Source organism: Dama dama, chromosome 30 (genome assembly GCF_033118175.1).
Source record: "Dama dama isolate Ldn47 chromosome 30, ASM3311817v1, whole genome shotgun sequence".
Taxonomy (NCBI): domain Eukaryota; kingdom Metazoa; phylum Chordata; class Mammalia; order Artiodactyla; family Cervidae; genus Dama; species Dama dama.
The window spans coordinates 71,410,705-71,430,584 of record NC_083710.1 but is presented as its reverse complement, the minus strand read 5'-3'; the positions used below and the strand labels follow the sequence as shown (position 1 = coordinate 71,430,584).

General features: G+C 40.5%; 1 protein-coding gene across 1 annotated transcript in view; it reads right to left on the bottom strand.

The window, feature by feature from the left end:
* The window catches only part of LOC133049633 (ATP-binding cassette sub-family C member 4-like), a 287,184-nt gene that overhangs the window by 213,463 nt on the left and 53,841 nt on the right, over nucleotides 1-19,880 (bottom strand). The window lies entirely within an intron of this gene.

The window sequence follows — 19,880 nt, the reverse complement described above, 5'->3', positions numbered from 1 at the left end:
ACCTCCACAATAAAAAGGAACCACAGACCTCCAGAATACAGAAAGGCCACCCCAAACACAGCAATCTAAATAAGATGAAAAGGCAGAGAAATACCCAGAAGGTAAAGGAACATGAAAAATGCCCACCAAGCCAAACAAAAGAGGAGGAGATGGGGAATCTACCTGAAAAAGAATTTAGAATAATGATAATAAAAATGATCCAAAATCTTGAAAACAAAATAGAGTTACAGATAAATAACCTGGAGACAAGGATTGAGAAGATGCAAGAAATGTTTAACAAGGACCTAGAAGAAATAAAACAGAGTCAATTAAAAATGAATAATGAAATAAATGAGATCAAAAACACTCTGGAGGGAACCAACAGTAGAATAACGGAGGCAGAAGATAGGATAAGTGAGATAGAAGATAAAATGTTGGAAATAAATGAAGCAGAGAGGAAAAAAGAATTAAAAGAAATGAGGAAAACCTCAGGGACCTCTGGGACAATATGAAATGCCCCAACATTCGAATCATAGGAGTTCCAGAAGAAGAAGACAAAAAGAAAGGCCATGAGAAAATACTCGAGGAGATAATAGCTGAAAACTTCGTTAAAATGTGGAAGGAAATAGTCACACAGGTCCAAGAAACCCAGAGAGTCCCACACAGGATAAACCCAAGGCAAAACACCCCAAGACACATATTAATCAAATTAACAAAGATCAGACACAAAGAACAAATATTAAAAGCAGCAAGGGAGAAACAACAAATAACACACAAAGGGATTTCCATAAGGATAACAGCTGATCTATCAATAGAAACTCTTCAGGCTGGAAGGGAATGGCAGGACATACTTAACGTAATGAAAGAGAATAACCTACAACCCAGATTACTGTACCCAGCAGGGGTCTCATTCAGATATGAAGGAGAATTCAAAAGCTTTACAGACAAGCAAAAGTTGAGAGAATTCAGCACCACCAAATCAGCTCTTCAACAAATGCTAAAGGATCTACTCTAGACAGGAAACTCAGAAAGGTTGTATGAACACGAACACAAAACAGCAAAGCAAATGGCAATGGGACCATTCTTATCAATAATTACCTTAAGTGTAAATGGGTTGAATCCCCCAACCAAAAGACAAAGACTGGCTGAATGGATACAAAAGCAAGACCCCTATATATGTTGTCTACAAGAGACCCACCTCAAAGCAAGGGACACATACAGACTTAAAGTGAAGGGCTGGAAAAAAATATTTCACACAAACGGAGACCAAAAGAAAGCAGGAGTCGCAATACTCAGATAAAATAGACTTTAAAATAAAGGCTGTGAAAAGAGAAAAGAAGGACACTATATAATGATCAAAGGATCAATCCAAAAAGAAGATATAACAATTATAAATATATATGCACCCAACATAGGAGTACCACAGTATGTAAGGCAAATGCTAACAAGAATGAAAGGGGAAATTAACAATACACAATAATGGTGGGAGACTTTAATACCCCACTCACACCTATGGATAGATCAACTAAACAGAAAGTTAAAAAGGAAACACAAACTTTAAATGACACAATGGTCCAGCTAGACCTAATTGATATCTATAGGACATTTCACCCCAAAACAATGAATTTCACATTTTTCTCAAGTGCACACGTAAACTTTTCTACAATAGATCACATCCTGGACCATAAATCTAGCCTTGGTAAATTAAAAAAAATTGAAATCATTCCAGCCATCTTTTCTGACCACAATGCAGTAAGATTAGATCTCAATTACAAGAAAAAAAATTATTAAAAATTCAAATATACGGAGGCTAAATAACACGCTTCTATATAACCAACAAATCATAGAAGAAATCAAAAAAGAAATCAAAATATACATAGAAATGAATGAAAATGAAAATACAACAACCCAAAACCTATGGGACACTGTAAAAGCAGTGCTAAGGGGAAGGTTCATAGCAATACAGGCTTACTTACCTCAGGAAACAAGAAAAATCTCAAATAAATAACCTAACTCTACATCTAAAGCAACTAGAGAACGACGACATGAATAACGCCAGGGTGGGTAGAAGGAAAGAAATCTTAAAAATTAGGGCAGCAGAGATAAATCCACAAACGTATGGACACCTTATCTTCGACAAAGGAGGCAAGGATATACAATGGAAAAAAGACAACCTCTTTAACAAGTGGTGCTGGGAAAACGGGTCAACCACTTGTAAAAGAATGAAACTAGAACACTTTCTAATACCATACACAAAAATAAACTCAAAATGGATTAAAGATCTAAATGTAAGATCAGAAACTATAAAACTCCTAGAGGAGAACATAGGCAAAACACTATCCGACATAAATCACAGCAGGATCCTCTATGACCCACCTCCCAGAATATTGGAAATAAAAGAAAAAATAAACAAATGGGACCTAACCAAACTTAAAAGCTTTTGCACTACAAAGGAAACTATAAGTAAGCTGAAAAGACAGTCCTCAGATTGGGAGAAAATAATAGCAAATGAAGCAACAGACAAAGGTTTAATCTCAAAAATATACAAGCAACTCCTGCAGCTCAACTCCAGAAAAATAAATGACCCAATCAAAAAATGGGCCAAAGATCTAAACAGACATTTCTCCAAAGAAGACATACGGATGGCTAACAAACACATGAAAAGATGCTCAACATCACTCATTATCAGAGAAATGCAAATCAAAACCACAATGAGGTACCATTACACGCCAGTCAGGATGGCTGCTATCCAAAAGTCTACAAGCAATAAATGCTGGAGAGGGTGTGGAGAAAAGGGAACCCTCTTACACTGTTGGTGGGAATGCATACTAGTACAGCCACTATGGAGAATAGTGTGGAGATTTCTTAAAAAACTGGAAATAGAACTGCCATATGACCCAGTAATCCCACTTCTGGGCATACACACTGAGGAAACCAGATCTGAAAGAGACATGTGCACCCCAATGTTCATTGCAGCACTGTTTATAATAGCCAGGACATGGAAGCAACCTAGATGCCCATCAGCAGATGAATGGATAAGGAAGCTATGGTACATATACACCATGGAATATTACTCAGCCATTAAAAAGAATTCATTTGAATCAGTTCTAATGAGATGGATAAAACTGCAGCCCATTATACAGAGTGAAGTAAGCCAGAAAGATAAAGAACATTACAGCATACTAACACATATATACGGAATTTAGAAAGATGGTAATGATAACCCTATATGCAAAACAGAAAAAGAGACACAGATGTACAGAACAGAATTTTAAACTCTGTGGAAGAAGGTGAGGGTGGGATGTTCTGAGAGAGCAGCATCAAAGCATGTATATTATCTATGGTGAAACAGATCACCAGCCCAGGCTGGATGCATGAGACAAGTGCTCAGGCCTGGTGCACTGGGAAGACCCAGAGGAATCAGGTGGAGAGGGAGGTGGGAGGAGGGATCGGGATGGGGAACACATGTAAATCCATGGCTGATTCATGTCAATGTATGACAAAAACCACTACAATATTGTAAAGTAATTAGCCTCCAACTAATAAAAATAAATGGGAAAAAAAGGAAACAAAGGATAGAAAAATAAGAAATCAGGCAAAGAGAGACTGCTTGAGTCAAACAGAGGCAGATAAGAGTGAGTTTGTGGGGAAATGAATACGCAGTTGATCTTTAGAAATGGGGAACAGGTGACAAGATTAGAGTTTAGAAAGATCCAAAGCTAAGGAGGAAAAGCAGTGAATCTGAGGAAATCATAACCATCAGGATCCTAGATATACCTTCACTCCTCTTTTACCCAGTGGTCTTCATCCTGACTGCACTTTAGCATCACCTAGGGGAGCAATCCAGTTAAGAGCACTCAAAGGACTGAGGCCCACCTCCAGAATCTGGTTTAGGTTCAACTGCTTAGGGATGGATCCTGAAATTCCCTCTCCATGGACAAGTCTGGGTACATGAACTAATCCCATGTAAATATCTGCTCTCCTCCTCTCCCAAAATGTCACGTAATTGGAGCCTGGGAAAGCTACAGACCTACTTACAAGTCCCACAAAGGCTGACTGGGTTGGTAGGTGTGTTGATTGGTTGGTTGATTGATTGGCTGTGCTTGGTCTTCATTACTGCAAATGAGCTTTCTCTAGTTGCAGCAAGCAGGGGCTACTCTGTAGTTACAGTGCCCAGATTTCTCATTGTGGTGGCTTCTCTTGTTGTATAGCATGGGCTCTATGAACGTGGGTTTCCTAGTTGTGGCTCCCAAGCTCTAGAGCACAGGCTCAGTAGTTGTGGTGCAGTGGGGCTTAGTTGCCTTGTAGCATGTGGAATCTTTCCAGACCAGGGATAGAACCAGTGTTCCCTGCATTGGCAGGCAGATTCCTAACTGCTGGAGCACCAGGGATGTCTACCACAAAGGGTTTTAATCAGAATTCAATGTGACTACCATACTTTCAAGAAAAATCCTTATGACCCCAAGTCCTGAGGTTCCAATGATGAAATTAAGACCTTTATGCTCAGTAGGAAAAATTGAGTGTTCAGAAAACACTACAGTCACAAAATGAAAAGATAAATCCAAATGGGTTTGTTAAGTTGCCTCTAAAAGGAGAAGGAATTAGAATGGAACAAGGATATCAACCTTTTTTAAAAAGTATCTTCTTCTGTTGATTTAACTTTGGAAGAATAAAAACATTATACAGAATTATAATTATGAAACAACTAATTTTTTAAAAAGCAATTCCTAAAATCTCAGAGTAAAATGAAACATAAGTAACTAAATATATACTCATCCAATTGGTTGACAGAGCCATGTTAAAAAGAACTATTTTTAAATGGTTTTAAAACAAAATAATTTGAAAATGTACCCTCTCTGTGATATATCTACTTAAAGAGAATATGAACTGTGAAACATTCTAAAATTGTTTTGAGAAGTCACATTATGGGTGATAGTGTTCATATCATAAGGTAAAACACTTGAATATAATTATATTGTTATCATTGAAAACTGGAATTTGATATGGGACAACAGAGAATAGATGACAGGAAAAAAAGAGATATAGATTAAAGAAAAATGAGATGAAGAAAAAACACTAATGTTCTGAATCTGATTTGAATTGGAAATACTCATATAGACTCATAATTTGTTTACCTTAAAAAAAAATGTATTCTACAACTTCCCTGGTGGTCTAGTGGTTAGGAATTCACCTGCCAAATGCAGGGGACTCTGGTTCTATTTCCGACCCAGGAAGATTCCATATGCCAGAGAGTAACTAAACCCACGTGCCACAACTACTGAAGCCCTCATGCCCTAGAGCCTGTACTCTGCAACAAGAGAAGCCACAACAGTGAGAAGCCCACACACCACAACTAGAGAGTAGCCCCCATTCGCAGTAACCAGAGAAAAGCCCACACAGCAACAAAGACCCAGCACAACCAAAAATAAAAATAAACCAAATAAAAAAACTGTTAAATGTACCCTCTCTTTGTCCAATCAAAAAGCTGAGAAGCAATAACCAACTAAGCAGCAAGGAGCAACTCCAGTGTTCAGACAATAAACTTTAAATACCATTTCCCACCAAAAGGAGCCAGAGTTGCTTGAAGAAATGCTGATACCAGGGCTGGGGGGAAAGCTGTACAAGATGAACTAGAAATATCTTGTCACACCAGAAAGCAGAAAAGGCTAGCTAAGCCTACTAGAATATGTACAAAAGACTTAGGACCCAACCTGGATAGACTCCCACTGGCCAAAGATGGCCAAAGTTTGGCATAAGCATAACAACTGTAAACATCATAACAACTGAAGCACATCAGAGATGCTTAAATACTCCGGGGCTTCACAAAACAAACAAAATGAATAACAACAACAACAAAACTCATTATCTCCAGAGGAGAAGCAACTCACTATTTTGAAAACTAGTTTTTAAAATGTAAAAACAGGCAGTTCAAGATGGCAGAGTAGAAGAACATGCACTCATCTCCCCCTGCAAGAGCACCAAAATTGCAACTAACTGCTGAACAACTATTGACAGGAGGATGCTGGAACATACCAAAAAAAAAAAAAAAAAAAAGATACCCCACATCCAAAGACAAAGAAGACACAGCAAGACAGTGAGAGGGGCACAATCACGATGAAATCAAATCCCATACCCATTGGGTGGGTGACCCACAAGCTGCGGAACAATAAAACCAAAGAAGTTCTCCCACTGTTGTGAAGGTTCTGAATCCCTTATTGGGCTTCCAAGCCTAGAGATCTGACAAAGGAACTGGGACCCTCCAGGGAATCTGACCTTGAAGACCAGTGGAATTTCAGACTTCCATAAGGCTGGGGGAAACAGAGACTTCAGTCATAGAGGGCACAAATAAAATCTCATGCATACTAAGACCCAAAGGAAAGGAACAGGGACCCCACAAGATCCTGAACCAGGACTACCTGCTAGTATTGGAAGGTCTCGTGTGAAGGTGTGGGTTGGCAGGGGCTCACCTCAGGGTCAGGGGTACTGGAAGCAGCAGTCCAGGAAGGTCCCCCTTGATGTAAGCCCTCTAGAAGGTCACCATTAATCCTACCATAGACCCCATAGACCTCAGGGCTGGGTCCCCTCAGGTCAAACAACTACCAGGGAGGGAGTGCAACCCCACCCTTCAGCAGATAATTGGATTGAAACTTTACTGAGTAAGGCCCTGCCCACCAGAGTAGGACCCAGTTTTTCCCATCACCAGTCCTTCCCATCAGGAGGCTTACACAAGCCTCTTTGCCTCCTCCATCAAACAGAAGACAGAAGAGGCAAGAAGAACAACAGTCCTACAGCAGCTAAAACAAGAGCCATATTACAAAATATCAATCAAGATGAAAAAGGAGAAAATTATGTCCCAGATGAAGAGACAAGATAAAACCCCAGAAAAACAACTAAATGAAGTGGAGCTAGGCAAACTTCCAGAAAAAGAATTCAGAATAATGATAGTGAAGATGATCCAGGATCTTGGGAAAATAATGGAGAAGATGCAATAAATGTTTATCAAAGACTTAGAAGAACTAAACAGAGATGAATAATACATTAGAAGGAATTAATAGCAGAATAACTGAGACAGAAGAACAAATAAATGACCTGGAGGACAGAAAGAATGAAAAGAAATGAAGACAAAGAGACCTCTGGGGCAACATTAAGCACGTGAACATTGTATTATAGGGATCCCAGAAGGAGAAAAGAGAAAGAAAGGACCTGAGAAAATATTTGAAAAGATAATAGCTGAAAACTTCCTTAACATGGGAAAGGAAAAAATAGTCAACCAAGTTGAAAAAGCATAGAGAATCCAATTAGTATAAACCTAAGGAGTAGCACACCAAGAAACATAGTAATCAAACTAACAAAAATTAAAAACAAAGAAAAAATATTAAATATTAAAAGCACCAAGAAAAAAACAACAAATACAAGGGAACTCCCATCAGGCAATCGCTGATTTCTCAACAGAAACTCTACAAGCCAGAAGGAAATGGCACGATATATTTAAAGTGCTCAAAGGGAAGAACCTACAACCAAGAATACTCTACCCAACAAGACTCTCCTTCAGATTTGGTGGAGAAATCAAAAGCTTTTCAGATAAGCAAAAGTTAAGAGAATTCAGGACCACCAAACCACCTTTACAACAAATGCTAAAGGAACTTCTCTAGCGAGGAAACACAAGAGAAGGAAAAGACCTACAGAAAATAAACTCAAAAAATTAAGAAAACAGTAATAGGGTCAAATGCACCAACCAAAAGACACAGACTTGCTAAGTGGATGAAAATATTTGCATATGTGCACTTCCACTTACCACATCACTCTGCCTAACCCCTCAAATTTATGTAATTATTTTATATTACTAATAGACTTCCCTGATGGTTCAGACAGTAAAGAATCTGCCTGTAGGAGACCCAAGTTTAATTTCTGGGTCGGGAAGATCCCCTGGAGAAGGGAATGACAACCCACTCCAGTATTCTTGCTTGGAGAATCCCACAGACAGAGGAGTCTGGTGGGCTACAGTCCACAGGGTCACAAAGAGTCAGACATGACTGAGCAACTAACACTTTCACTTCTTTCTTTCATTTTATATTTTTAGGTTAATTATGGTTTGCAGTTGTAATTATCTTTTCTTTTTTTAATCTGGCTACTGATTGTGAAAACTGATAAACATGTTTTACAATTGTGATTATGTAACTCAGTTCAGTTCAGTTCGCTTCAGTCGCTCAGTCATGTCCGACACTTTGCGACGCCATGAATCACAGCATGCCAGGCCTCCCTGTCCATCACCAACTCCCGGAGTTTACTCAAACCCATGTCCATCGAGTTGGTGATGCCATCCAACCGTCTCATCCTCTATCGTCCCCTTCTCCTCCTAACCCCAATCCCTCCTTATGTAACTAGTACTCACTTAAAATCATTTTGTCAAGATTGGTCAATAGAAAAATAATATTTTATATCATGAAAACTGCAATTTAATAGAAAACCTTGTTATCACTTTTTAAAATCCAGATGCATATCAGAATTATCTTGGAATTTTTCGAAAAATACAATTGTATAGGTATTGCTTTTTTTCTCCAGAGCTTTAGATATATCTCTAATGAGCAGCCACGTTTAAAAATAACTGTACTATCTGATGATGTTTTACTTTTATCTAATTTGTTTCACTTTTCCTATTTCATATTCAGTGCTCCAATTTTATTTAGTTTATATTTTCCGATTTCCCCATCTCTTTTCTTTTGTTTTTGATGTTCTTTCTCAAGCCTTTATCAAATGCAGTAGGAAAGCTTTTGTATACATAAATAATATGTATAATATATACATTTTAGAAAACATGAACTTTTGCCTAGCTAAAAATTTTATGACATTTTGGTTCCACTTGTTTGACTTAGTATGTATAGAATGCTAGATTTCTAATTAAAAAAAAAAAAACCTGAAAAGCAACAAAGGTTTACAGTATAGAGTAGGGAACTATAGTCAATATCTTATAATAACCTATAATAGAAAATAATTTCAAAAATAATATAGGCATGTATGTATAATTGAAGTCTTCCCTTGTGGCCCAGATGGTAAAGAATCTGCCTGCAATTTGGAAGACCTGAGTTCGATCCCTGGGTTGGGATGATCCTCTGGAGAAGGGAATGGTAACCCACTCCAGTATTCTTGCCTAGAGAATTCCATGGACAGAGGAGCCTGGCAGGTTACAGTCCATGGGATCACAAAGAGTTGGACAGGACTGAGTAACTAACACTACTATATATAATTGAATCACCTTTCTGTACATCTGAAACATTGTAAGTCAACTATACTACAACAAAGCACATATATTAAGGGAAAAAAAGTAAAAAAGAGACTTCACTGGTGATCCAGGGGTTAAGACTCCACACTTTCAATGCAGGGAACATGGGTTTGATCCCTGGTCAGGGAACAAAGATTCCACATGTCACTTGACTTGGCAAAAATTATAAAGGGAGGAGGGGTGTTAAGTTAAAAAAATAAGAATTTTCCCTTCCATTCCCATACATACTATAGCTTGGGGTAACCAAACAGTTAACAATGACAAAGTGGCTCTTTATTTTAGCTAATAAATGAAAAGGGTAAAAATTAGAATTAGAACGTCAACATTTTGTAATTCCTAATGAGTTAATGAAACTTGAGTAATGATCATGAATAGTTCCTAACATCTCACACACACAAAAAGAGAAGACTTTATCTACTTTATAAGGGAGCTACACAACCCTACAAGCCTACCTCCTATATAGAGGAGGCATAGGGAAATCCTGAATGAGTCAGATCAGCTTCTAACTAATAACTTAAGGTGCCAGAAAGTGAAAGTGTTAGTCGCTCAATCATGTCCAACTTTGTGACCCCACAGACTGTAGGCTGTCAGAGGAACATGTTATATGACACAGGGAGGGAAGCAATCACTCAAATCCAGACTGTGGGAATCTCTCCAGGACAAATAACCTGGTTTCTTCCATTTAAAAAATAATAATAATAAGTAAAATAAATAGCTGAGAGGAAAGAGACAGGAGGTGGAGGGGAACAGAAAGTAACCCCTGCAACCTCTGTCAACCAAATGCACCTTTTTTGATTCTGCTTCAGACTACAAGGCATGGGGAAATAGGACAACTCTGTGCAATGGCTTGATATTGATGATATTAAAGTAAATGTTTGGGCATAATAATGGGAATAGAATTATATAAAGGGAAAATTCTACATCTTTTAAAGATACAGACTGAAATATTTACAGAATAAAAATTATGTGATATCTAGGTACTGCTTCAAAATGATTTGGGGAAGTGAGAGTGTGTAGAGGTTCAGATGATTCAAGACTGCTCATGAGTTGGGAACTACTGAAGCTGACTTAGGATGACATAGAGGCTTATTTTCCCTCTACCCTCTGAGTTCTTAGCTAACACTCCCTGTAATAAAAGACAGAGTAACAAGAGAAAAATAAACAGAAGTTTATTAATATGTAGACCTCCTGTATACCTGGGAGATACTGAGGAAAACTGAGTAACTCCTGGCTCAATTCACTACCTTAAATACCATCTTGAGCTCAAGACAAACAGAAAAGTGAGGTAGCACTTATGAGAGATTAATAGGAAAAGCAAGAGGGTGGGACTGGGTGTGTCATGCAGATTTAAGGTTTCCCTGAAGACTTCTCCATTGACAGGATTCTTATGTGATTCAGAGCCATCTTTCTGGTACAAAGAGGGAGAAAGTGTGAAAGTGAAAGTGAAGCCGCTCGGTCGTGTCCGACTCTTTGCGACCCCATGGCCTGTAGCCTACCGGGCTTCTCCGTCCATGGGGTTTTCCAGGCAAGAATACTGGAGTGGGTTACCATTTCCTTCTCCAGAAGATCTTCCTCCTGATCTTCCTGACCCAGGGATTGAACCCGGGTCTCCCGTGTTGTAGGTTTTACCATCTGAGCCACCAGGGAGACATCCTAATAAATGGAAATTTCCTTTATCAATGTAAATGTCCCTCACAGAAGGTTAGCTTATACTCTGTCTTCAGAGCTTCTCCTGTGTCTATTCTCAAAAAAAAAAAAAAAAATTAGCTCAAAACAATCCAAAGATATATGTTCTGGAGTGACATGTTCTGCTGCCCTGTAATCCTATACTGTTTCTGTATTTTTGAAATATTCTTGAAAACCTATGTGGCACACCTGAAACTAATACAATGTTGTAAGTCAATTATACTTTAATTTTTAAAAATGTTAATGTTATAATAAAAACTTATACATGCTTTTAAAAAGAAGACGAAAGTGGATTGAAAAGATAGCCTTCATTTATTGAAGGAGGAAACAGAACAGGCTCCATCTTGAAAATATGACTCCATCTTGGGCCGGACTGTGGACTTTGACCTATATGCCCAATATCTATGGAACCAACATACCAATGGAAAACCAGACCCCTGGATGAAGGAGCTTCAGGACTTGTACCTAGACTCTCCAGTCTCCTAAAAGAATGTGCTAATTATCTCTGAACAGAAAAAAGTAAATCCCATTATGCTTATCAGGGTATGACCACAGGCCTATTGATAAATGTCCACTGTTTAAATATCTAAGCTTATGACACATGAGTCATGGGATAACTTTGATCGTATCTCTCTTTCACCTTGTCCAGACAAGTTTCAAGAAATTTGGGAGGTGGGTTTGAGCACGTACACTTAGGGTATATAAGGTTTTCACAAAAACTGGTAGGGGTCCTTGACTAAGAGCAGACTCTGCCTTGGGGCCACCAGTGTAATAAACTGCACTCCACTATCTGCATTGTCCTTCTAAGTGAGTTTGTTTCCCGGAACATGTGGCTACATTATGACTCAAGGTCATCACTGTGGATATTAGTAATACCAAATGGATAATATATACACACAAGAACCAGCAGGGTACACACAGCAGGTTCCTGTCCATTTGGCTCAATGCTCCTTCCTCCTCTCCCTTACTGTGTTGTCCTCAATGGTTGTTCTCACCCCACTGTACCTTTTCCACCACCAGCCCCACACCCTAGTCTTCTCCGTTGAGTGGAGGTGAGGAACATTTAGAACAAAAGGTTGGGAAATAAATGTAAAGATCCAGTATGGCTCTTGGGGAACCAGCTCTCATTCAAGGCAGAAACCTTACTTTGGGACTCAGAGGTTTCTGTTTACTTCTTACCCATCAGCTGAGCTCCAAAGTGAAGGTTTACACAAATATGTGCTTCCTACAGCCTCCACCTGGACCAGAGACCATCAGCAAAAGTGACCTCAGACAAAGACCAAGTGACAGGGCAACCAGGCAATGCTAGGCCATTTCTAAGGGTTATGAGAATAGGATATAACCCCCAGCCACTCATCCCTTCTTACAGAAAGGGACTGAGTGAACCCACTCTGGCTCTCTGAGATCATCCCACTTACACACCAACAGGTGGAGACGTCATCTCTCAGAAAGAAGTGCTGATGACCTGGGAGGTGGTCTCTGTGTCTCTGGCCCAAGCAGAGGCTTCAGCTCCTCCTCTCCACCCTAAGGGCCCTGGGCAGGCAGAAACTTGTCTTCCCCACCCACATTCCCTGTGGAGGTGCAAACAGGGGCCAGGCACGCTAGGAGCTCACTGGCCATTCTGTCCTAATTAGGAGTGACCTACAAGTGCACCAAATTCAACATTAGTCTGGTACTTGTTTCTCTAAGCATTAAAGTGATTCCTAATATTCACAGGACAGAGGTTTTCATAGTTTGAATCCTAACCCTAAAAGCTTCACCCTGAACTGACATCACCTGCCTCTTCTTGCTGGCGCTGCTAGTAGTTATGGTTGATAATAGCACACTGCTTGGGAATCATGGATAATCTACAAGGCATTCCATGTACCAGAGGAATTAAGAGAGCTGGAGGTCACAAAGAAAATCTGTTTACATTTTAAAGAATCCTGGGTTCAGTTTAGATCTTCCACTATCTAAAGTACAAAGACCAGGGACTTCCCTGGTAGTCCAGTGGTTAAGATCACAATTTCAATGCTGGAGGCAAGGGTTTGACCCCTGATCAGAGAACTATGATCCCATATGCCATGTAGCATGGCCAAAAAATAAAAATAAATAAATAAAACAAAGGATGTACTATGCTTTTCTTAAAAAAATACAATACAAAGACAGGAAAGCAGCACAGACAGAAGATCACAAAATGGGAAGTTATTTCATGAAATCAATTATTTAACTTTCATTCTGTCTAACTCAGCAGATTTAATCACTGAAAACCCAAACACCACATGCAAATCATTTCTGAAATGTGGCAGATTCTTTCTAGCTTTTTTATAAGAAATAACTTCTTTCTAGCTTTTCCAAACAGCAGAGTGTCAACAGATAAGTCTAGGGAAACAGAAGTACTTGTGTTGGATTTCAGGCTTCTTTTATCTGCCAGGGGAAATAGTCAAGGTTTACTTCTTGTTGAGCTTTACTGTCCCAAAATTTCTTGAACTTCACTGCATCAGAATGAAGAGTTCTTCCATTATTATCCCAATCAGTCCAGTTGGTCCTACCCAGCCATCACCCTAAGACCTCAGGCCTGGGGCACGCACTGTGTGCAGGAAAGTGTATTCAGACAACAGAGAAGGTGACCTGCTCCACAACCCAGTAACTGACCTGGGGTTCTCATTCTCACTGAGCAAATGTGCCTCCAGATTCACAGAGATACCAGCTCTTTGCAAGCTTCCAGGTACTCTAAGTAACAATACTGATGATCTGGGCAGAGATCAATTCCTCGAAGTCCCAATGTTGTCATGTCCAAGAACCACTACCTTCCTACTCAAGGAGCCAATCTGTAATGGTGTCTTAAGAGTGTGGATGGTTATTTAGAACTTAGCTCACCAGGTCAGTTACAACCTCTGCCACTTGGGGATGGTAATGAGGGAAAGTGGCTTCTTAAAGGGCTCCTGGCCCACCTGAACAAAGCATGACACTGCTGCTAATAGTGTCAACACCTAGTCACTTCAGGAACCTGGGGTTCAATCACCTTGGTTCCACCTCATTTATGATCCCCAACCTGACTTTCTGTTCCAGGGAGTTTCTAGTATCCTATTTCTTATACTTAGGCCAAGGTCAGGATGCATGAGTCTGAGACCATGAAAATAAAGCTCTTAAGATGAGCCTTCCTGACCCCGGATGAGCTCTCAGTCATTGAGATGGTCAGGCTCAGAAGTCACAGTACCTGAGAGGGAACCTCAGTCTGTCCTTTATGCTTCGTGTGACCACAAGCACATGATATAACTGCTGCTGCTGCTGCTGCTGCTGCTAAGTCGCTTCAGTCATGTCCGACTCTGTGCGACCCCACAGACAGCAGCCCATTAGGCTCCTCTGTCCCTGGGGTTCTCCAGGCAAGAACACTGGAGTGGGTTGCCATTTCCTTCTCCAATGCGTGAAAGTGAAAAGTGAAAGTGAAGTCACTCCGTCGTGCCCGACTCGTAGCGACCCCATGGACTGCAGCCTACCAGGCTCCTCCGTCCCTGGGATTTTCCAGGCAAGAGTACTGGAGTGGGGTGCCATTGCCTTCTCCAACATGATATAACTACTTGGCACTAAATTTCCTCTCTTCTAAAATTGGGGTAATATAATACCTATGACTTAGTTGAGTTAACCAAAGGAATAAAACTTTTACCACATATAAAGTACTCATAGCAGTTCCAGATTATAGTATTTTTCAAGTATATTTAATACTATTATTACTGTACTACTAATAGTACTGCTGTGGCCACCATCACAACTACTAAGTATGAGCCCCTTTACTGCTACTAGTACTTCTAGTACTGAGAGGGTAACAGGCAGGAAGGCCAGGGGTCTCCAAACGGAGGAAAGAGGCTGCAAGTTCCAGACATTTTTCTCTCTCTTAAGCGGCAGGAGGAAACAAACCAGCGACATTTTTTCTTCTCTATAAAAATTTAAAAGGAGGTCTCTCTTAAAATGCTGTGTTGCCATGACACCTGGTTTCACCTGAAGCTAACTACTCTCAAACCTTGCGTTAACCAATACATTTCTTTTTCTTATGGAAATGTTGTCTTAAGCTATGTCTCTATCTTCAAGTTGGTTCTGCCAAATGGCCCAACCTAGGTACTCAGGTATTGTTCCCCTAATCTATGTAAATGAAACTATTTGTTGGTAATCTGCCCTTCTACAAGATTCAAGTCAATCGTTTTATGGCCAGGGATGAATTATCTGGTGCCATTCTAAGTTTTATGACATTACTTTCCTTTCATTAACAGATTGTGAGTGACTATATAACAACAATGTATCCTGCCTGAGGACAGTCTTTGGATTAAACCATCTGGCTAATTCTGTTATCTTAAAACATAAATTATGGGAGTAGGTCTGGTCTTTACAAGGATGTATCCTGCCTGAGGACAATCTTTGGATTAAACCTTCTGGCCAACTCTGTTATCTTAAAATGTAAATTATGGGAGTAGGTCTGGTGAGGTCTTTACAACCTCCAGACATTCTTTGGATTCATTGGAGAGTATGTAACTCCATTGCTAATACTAGCAAAGGGGTACTCTTTTGCCCTCTTCTGATGCCTATGTCAGAAGCTTCCTCTATCTCCTTTATACTTTAATAAAACTTTATTACACAAAAGCTCTGAGCGATCCAGCCTCGTCTCTGGCCCCGGATTGAATTTCTCTCCTCTGGAGGCCAAGAATCCTGCATCTTATCGTTCAGCAACAACCTTCCAGTACTACTACAAAGGATGAGCCCCCACATCTGCAAGCTCCTTGACTTCCCACTTCTCTGCCATGACCACCCAACAACTGACCTCCTGAAAGAGGAGCCAGGGCTCCACCAGTTGCACCTTATACAGCCTCAGGCCTGGCCTTCCTGGAAGTATTTCTGGAAACAAACAACTTTAGAATCAACACTCCCCACTGCCCTTCACAAGGCACTGCAGTTATCTAGGTGGTGTGTTCCCTATCAAAGGTAGCATTCTGCCCCTCATACCTGTCCCATACTCTGCCACAATGACCAACCCACCTGTGTCATCAAGGAGAGCTCTATCTCCCAGAACTATCCAGTCACCTGTGAGCTGACAGATTCTCTGATTTCTCCAGTTGTGTGGGACAGACTTCACCTACCTAGCTGCCTACTACTCGCAGTGCCCTTCAGTAAAACAGTCTTTTTCTTTTCTTTTTCAATTACGCCATGCAGCATGTGGGATCTTAGTTCCCCAACCAGGGATGGAACCTGCATTGGAAGCATGGCATCTGAACCACTGGACCACCAGGGAAGTCCAACAGAGCCTCTTAAACAAGGAACCACACTGCCCACCTGTAAACCACCTGACCCATCCCCTTCACCCAAACACAGTGGACTGATGCCAACCCACCTTCTCCATGTAAAAGACCTCTTTCTCAGCAACTGCATCTTCCATCCCTCCTGCTGTCACACACTCACAGGCCACCCATGTCCCTAAGGCAGCAATAAGGGACCACGGAGAGCACGAGCCACCCAGGGGGGTCTGCAGCAGACCTCCAGGAAACAGCCAGAACAGGGGGGCTGCCGGCACTGTGTCCCCAGGTGGACTGTCCTCTGAGGGGTCTTGACCCAGGCCCTTCAGGGTCATGGAGGTCACTGAGCTCACAGCTTTCTGCCTCAAGTTTGCCCTGCACATTCTTCCTTCACCCTCTGCCAATGCCAGGCTCCCAGACTCCACCTTCAACCAGCAATCCACCCCCACAGCCAGGGACAGGAACCAGCAGAAGTGGCTCACAAATTCTCCCCAATTCACAGTGAAACTGGAGCTCCTCCCCATCAGGGCTTTTGGCTTGGGATACCCAGCTCACTGGGAAGGGGGCAGCCAGGGGAATGGATGTGCTCTTGGGAGCTCTGGCCAACTTCAGCTGAGATGCAGGGATTCAGATTCTGTTCTCCTTGAAGAAGAGGGGGTGACAATTACCACTTTAGGAAAGCATTTATCAGATGTGATCTGATCCACATGACCCAACTATCCCACTACTGGGCATATACCCAAAGAAAACTATAATTCAATGTATGGTAAAAAAAAAAAAAAAAAAAAAAAACACAATAGTATAAAGTAATTACCCTCCAATTAAAATAAATGACTTGATTTTTAAAAAGACACATGCATCTCAATATTCACTGCAGCACTATTTAAAATGGCCAGGACATGGAAATAACCTAAATGTCAATCAACAGAGAAATGGATAAAGAAGATGTAGTACATCTATACAGTGGAACATTACTCAGCCATAAAAAGGAACAAAACTGGATCATTTGTAGAGATGTGGATGGACCTAGAGAGTGGCATACAGGGTGAAGTAAGTCAGAAAGAGAAAACAAATAATGCATATATGTAGAACATGAAAAGAAATAGTATAAATTATCTTAATTACAAAGCAGAAATAGAGAAGAAATTTATTGATACCAAGGTGGAAGGGGAGATGGAATGAACTGGGAAAGTGTGATTGATATATCTTCACTACTATATAAAATAGATAACTAATGAGAACCTACTGTATAGCACAGGGAACTCTACTCAATGCTCTGTGGTGACTCAAATGGGAAGGAAATCCAAAAAAGAGGCAAGTATGTGTTCATATAGCTGATTCACTCTGATGTACAACAGAAACTAATTCAACATTGTAAAGCAATTATAGTCCAATAAAAATTAAAAACAATTATTTGTTGAGCATCTGTGCTATTGTAACTGGGAAGAGTCAATTTTGATTCTTCCATGATAGATCTGTGTCTTAGGCCACTTTTGTTGTTACAGTCACACATAATTGCCTGCCTCAGAGAATCCTGCCCCTCTGTCTGGCTGTTAAATGAAAATGCCTTTGACAGAACACTGTCCACCTGTAGATGGCAGGAAGAAATTAACACATCCCCCTGCCTGAGGCTTGCCATTCTAGGAGATACTTGCAAGATTAAATGGCCTTTTTATTTTGTTTCCTCACCTCACCTCATCTCTGATCCATAAAAGAACCTGGCATCCAGAACCCCCATAAAATGGTTACTTTGAGACACTATTCCGCCATCTTCTTGGTCAGCCAGCTCTGCATCCCTCAGATTCATTGGCAGCGAGCAGTGTGAGCTTGGACTTGGTAACGTTGTTGGGGCTCTGGTCCAAATTTACTTTCTCAATACCAAAAGGCACATATTCCTTGAGTTTGTAGGATCTTTTATTTGGTCAAAGATCATTATATCATTTACTAGTCACCAACAATATCACCATCCCCAAGAAAAAGAAATTCAAAAAAGCAAAATGGCTGTCTGAGGAGACCTTACAAACACATGTGAAAAGAAGGGAAGCAAAAAACAAAGGAGAAATGGAAAGACATACCCATTTGAATGCAGAGTTCCAAAGAATAGCAAGGAGAGATAAGAAAGCCTTCCTCAGCAATCAATGCAAAGAAATAGAGGAAAACAACAGAATGGGAAAGACTAGAGATCTCTTCAAGAAAATTAGTGATACCAAGGGAACATTTCATGCAAAGATGGGCTCGATAAAGGACAGAAATGGTATGCACCTAACAGAAGGAAAAGATATTAAGAAGACGTGGCAAGAATGCACAGAAGAACTGTAAAAAAAAAAATCTTCATGACCCAGATGATCACGATGCTGTGATCACTCAACCAGAGCCAGACATCCTGGAATGTGAAGTCAAGTGGGCCTTAGGAAACATCATTACAAACAAAGCCAGTGGAGGTAAAGGAATTCCAGTTGAGCTATTTCCAATCCTGAAAGATGATGGTGCATTCAAGATGATCCTGAAAGGGCTGCATTCAATATGCCAGCAAATTTGGAAAACTCAGCAGTGGCCACAGGCCTGGAAAAGGTCAGTTTTCATCCCAATCCCAAAGAAAGGCAATGCCAAAGAATGCTCAAACTACCACACAATTGCACTCATCTCACACACTAGTAAAGTAATGCTCAAAATTCTCCAAGCAAGGCTTCAGCAATACATGAACCATGAACTTCCAAATGTTCAAGCTGGTTTTAGAAAAGGCAGAGGAACCAGAGATCAAATTGCCAGCATCTGCTAGATCATTGAAAAAGCAAGAGAGTTCCAAAAACATCTATTTCTGCTTTATTGACTATGCTAAAGACTTTGATTGTGTGGACCACAATAGACTGTGGAAAATTCTGAAAGAGATGGGAATACCAGGCCACCTGACCTGCCTCTTGAGAAACATATGCAGGTCAGGAAGCAACAGTTAGAACTGGACACAGAACAGACTGGTTCCAAATAAGAAAAGGTATACGTCAAGGCTGTATGTTGTCAACCTGCTTGTTTAACTTATATGCGGAGTACATCATGAGAAACGCTGGGATGGAAAAAGTACAAGCTGTGGTCAAGACTGCCAGGAGAAATATCAATAACCTCAGATATGCAGATGACACCACCCTTATGGCAGAAAGTGAAGAAGAACTAAAGAGCCTCTTGATGAAAGTGAAAGAGGAGAGTGAAAAGGTTGACTTAAAGCTCAATGTTCAGAAAACTAAGATCATGGCATCTGGTCCCATCACTTCAAGGTAAATAGATGGGGGAACAGTGGAAACAGTGGCTGACTTTATTTTTGGGGGCTCCAAAATCACTGCAGATGGTGACTGCAGCCATGAAATTAAAAGAAAGCTTACTCCTTGGAAGGAAAGTTATGACCAACCTATACAGCATATTAAAAAGCAGAGACATTACTTTGCCAACAAAGGTTCATCTAGTCAAGGCTATGGTTTTTCCAGTAGTCATGTATGGATGAGAGATTTGGACTATAAAGAAAGCTGAGCACTGAAGAATTGATGCTTTTGAACTGTGGTGTTGGAGAAGACGCTTGAGAGTCCCTTGGACTGCAAGGAAATCCAACCAGTCCACCCTAAAGGAGATCAGTCCTGGGTGTTCATTGGAAGGACTGATGTTGAAGCTGAAACTCCAATACTTTG